Source organism: Frankliniella occidentalis, unplaced genomic scaffold, assembly GCF_000697945.3.
Source record: "Frankliniella occidentalis isolate FOCC.00 unplaced genomic scaffold, Focc_3.1 Scaffold107, whole genome shotgun sequence".
NCBI lineage: Eukaryota > Metazoa > Arthropoda > Insecta > Thysanoptera > Thripidae > Frankliniella > Frankliniella occidentalis.
The window spans coordinates 33381-37016 of record NW_026267236.1 but is presented as its reverse complement, the minus strand read 5'-3'; the positions used below and the strand labels follow the sequence as shown (position 1 = coordinate 37016).

Sequence of the window (3636 nt, the reverse complement as noted above, 5' to 3'; positions counted from 1 at the left end):
CGCCCCGCCCCGCCCTGCAGCAGCCTGAGCCAGTCGGGGCGGCGGGCGCCCAGACCCTGACCTCAGCCAGGCCCGGTGCCCGCCGAGGTGCTCGCCCCGCCCCGACGCCTTGCGTCACCGCGGCCGGCCGGGTCCACGACGGTGACAACGTGACGACAACGACTACCGCAGGACCGGAGGAGCCAGCCGGGGCGGCCCGCCCGAGCGCCTGCGAGACGGCGGGTAGGCAGCCCCGCAAGGCAGGCGTGCTCGGCGGGGCGGCCTACCTCGCGCCCGTGGAGCTGACGGCCGCGGCTCAGGGCGCGCTCGGACAAGTACGTATAGAAAATGCGGCAAATGCACAGTCGTGGCAAAAACAGAGGAAAAGGCTCATGGTCCCACGTGCTGTTTTGCAGCGCTGGGCAGAGCCCAGAAGGGCAGATGGAGCGATCTGGCCTGGGCCGCGCCTCAGCGGGCTGGGCCTGAGCATGCCGGCGAGTTGTGCAAGCGGCGCACTGCACACGGGGCGAACTCTAACCTCGGCAGGCGCAGGGCGGAGCGGGGGCGGGGGCGGGCTCTGCACTACCGGGTGCCATGCCGACGTGGCTAGGCGGAAGGGCAACGCAGGCAGCAGGGTACCCGCCCACGCCGCGCGCGCTGCTCGAAAAGTAACTGCTTACTGTCACCAACCAAGGTGCCCGATACCGGTGTGAGAGGTAGGTATACCCCTTCCCCGGCAACAGCGCGCCCGCGCGTTGGGAAATGATTGAGAAAAACCTATCGATAAATCAGTATTGGAAACTACACGTTGCAGCTGATCGTGCCGTGTCCGAGCGGCAGGCCAGCCGGGCTGAGGGTGTCGCAGGCCAGCACTCTGGCACGCGGCAACGCCCGGGCCGGGCCAGGGCGGGGGCGGGGACCCGGGGGCGTGGTGCCGACCCGCCCACGAGCGCACCCGAGGCCAAGAGCTGAGTCGAGCCAAGCTCAGCCAGAGGCCTGTGCCGAGCGAGCTACGCGAGCTAGCCCCGAAGTTGGCGGCCGCCGGCCGACTTAGCTCTCCGGAGCTCGCCGATCGTCGCTCGCGAGCTGTGCGAGCTCATCTGCCCTCGAGCAAGGCGGCAGGCTCGGCTCAGCGTTGAGGCGGCGCGTCTTCGATCCCCGCCAGAGGAGTTCACTTTTATCGGCTTTCCGAGTACAACACCCCAGAAATAATACCGTTAATACAATGAAGAGTGTTAAATGTAATAGTTTGTAAAATTTAGTTAAGTTTGACCACAGAAAAAAACTGCCTCGACAGGGATCGAAGCTTGGTCCTCGATCTCATGACAAGTTCGGCCGACGGAGACCACCGGGCTGCTGACAGATCGTTCGGCTGCGCAGTCAACCTGTGCTCTCGCGCTAGCTCGCCGAGCTCGTGGCAAACAGGCCGCCGGAGCGTTGCTCGCGTAGCTCGCTCGGCACAGGCCTCTGAGCTCAGCCCCGCTCAGCACCGCTCAGCCCAGCAGCTAGGCACGCGGAAATAGGTTCGATAGTGTGGGAAAAGGCGGCCGCGGGGGAAGGCCTGCCTGACTTGTGCCTGACCGGCGAGGCTGCAGCGACAGCAAGCGGTTTACCGGCGCTGCCGTCTGCGGCGCCGTATGTTCCTGTGGTGTCAGGGTCAAGAGCACGGGGTGCACTTGAAGAAAAGGGTTATCTGAGAAATCCACCAACGAGTTAGTCGGCAAAAATTGTAAAAAAACGGCACTGCATTTGAAGATTGGCTCGCCATGCCCAACAATGAATCAAAGCAATGTAAGAAAATTGTAAAAGATCTAATTTTAAATTTGAAAAAAGTGGAGGTGCGGGGTATCGATCCCCGTACTTCTCGCATGCTAAGCGAGCGCTCTACCATCTGAGCTACACCCCCTTCTGTTGAGACCGGCAAGCCATGTTGGACCAGTTTCTGAATCCAGTCCGCCAGGGTCGTGAAAGACAACGATCACAGACACACGAAAAAATTGAACCTGGAGGTGCGGGGTATCGATCCCCGTACTTCTCGCATGCTAAGCGAGCGCTCTACCATCTGAGCTACACCCCCTTCTGTTGAGCCCGGCAAGTCATGTTCGACCACTTTCTGAAGCCAGTCCGGTGGCCTCGTCAGACAACGATCGCGCTGCGATCGATCGCGGCCACAAAAAGTTTTTGGACCGATGGAGGTGCGGGGTATCGATCCCCGTACTTCTCGCATGCTAAGCGAGCGCTCTACCATCTGAGCTACACCCCCGTTGCACAGCCGCGGCGCCGACGCGGCGATAACTTTCGAGTTCGGGGCCCGGCCCGACCACTCTTGGCAGCCACGCGGTGCGCCGCGGGGCTCGCCTCGCTGGGCGTGGTGGGGCGCGGCGCGGCGGGGCGTGGCGGGGCAGGGCGTGGTGGGGCCTGCCGCCGACGTCAACAAAACCCGCCGCACCGTAGTATATCTCGATGAGATAGACTGCTGCGCCGCTCCGCCGCTCTCGCGGCCACTGGGCCACGGCGAGTGATGAGATTGGCCACTAATTAATAACGCATGCCTCCCCGAGGCCCCCCGGTGTCGCCCCGAGGCCCCTAGGGCACCAGGCACCAGTGTAGCCGGCGGCGCTCAGGTGTGACGGCGTGGACCTCGCGGCCGCCGCTGATGCGTTTTGGTTATATCAGAGCAGCAGGCCTCCGTCTCTGAGCCGCATGTATCATCACATGGATGGCTGTGTGGGAAGCTCCGCCGCTGCTCCGCGTTACGCCCCCCGTCACGGCCAAGGCCGTCGCCATCCGCGTCCGCGGCTCCCAGGACGTGTACACCTTTGTACAACAAATGCGCAGAGCTCACAGCGATGTACACACTCACGGGTGCTGTTCAAGTCCCGATTGTGCAAATTACGTATGATATCTAACCGTGTCTAATAAACTGAATTTTCAGACGACGTCATTGACGTTATTGCAAAGTCCATAAGTTTCCTAAATGTTGATCGCTTGGAAACATTCACAATTCACAGGGCTATGGTAACAGGAGGAACGTATTTGGACACCGATTGACTTAAAATCTACTCATACATCACAAAGGGTCAAAATTAGGCACATTTAAACTTACGACTTACGACTGAATTGAAAGGGAGAATAAACCACTCGTTTTACCGGTGATAGCCGCGCGACTCGGTGCGACCTGGCCTGGCTCGAGCCGAGCCGAGCGACTCATACAAATTATTTGCGTTGTTGTTGTTGTCGTTTTGAAAAAGTTTTCACGCGCCCTCATTGGCCTTATCTCGGCGCGCGTGGGATCATCTTCTTACCCTCGTGGTCGGCCTTGCTTCAATATAAAACGTTAAGAAGCGACGCGCCGTGGATCCGAGTCGTGTGTGTGGATCATCAAACTTTATACCCTTGTCCAGCCCCGGGCATCGCGCACGCCCCGGAGTGGCGACCATAGTCATAGAGCGAGAGACAGTGAGAGACAGAGAGAGACGAGGGAGACGAAAGAGAGAGAGAGAGACTCCTGGCGCAGCGCGTGGCGAGGCATTCCATGGGTGATTGACGGAGCAGGGCCCCCGGACACTCTAAGGGAAACGTGGATAGCAGCCTGGCCCGGGCCAAAGGGGGCGGGTCAGGCGAGGGAACACCGGGGAAACACTTCGATTTTCGTTG

The 3636-nt window shown here is 60.6% G+C and overlaps 2 non-coding genes across 2 annotated transcripts; both read right to left on the bottom strand.

Moving 5' to 3' along the window:
- Positions 1-1812: 1812 nt before the first annotated feature.
- Positions 1813-1885, bottom strand: Trnaa-agc (transfer RNA alanine (anticodon AGC)). The gene has a single exon. It is a non-coding gene; the product is annotated as a tRNA-Ala (tRNA).
- A 98-nt stretch (positions 1886-1983) lies between these two features.
- Positions 1984-2056, bottom strand: Trnaa-agc (transfer RNA alanine (anticodon AGC)). The gene has a single exon. It is a non-coding gene; the product is annotated as a tRNA-Ala (tRNA).
- Positions 2057-3636: the final 1580 nt, after the last annotated feature.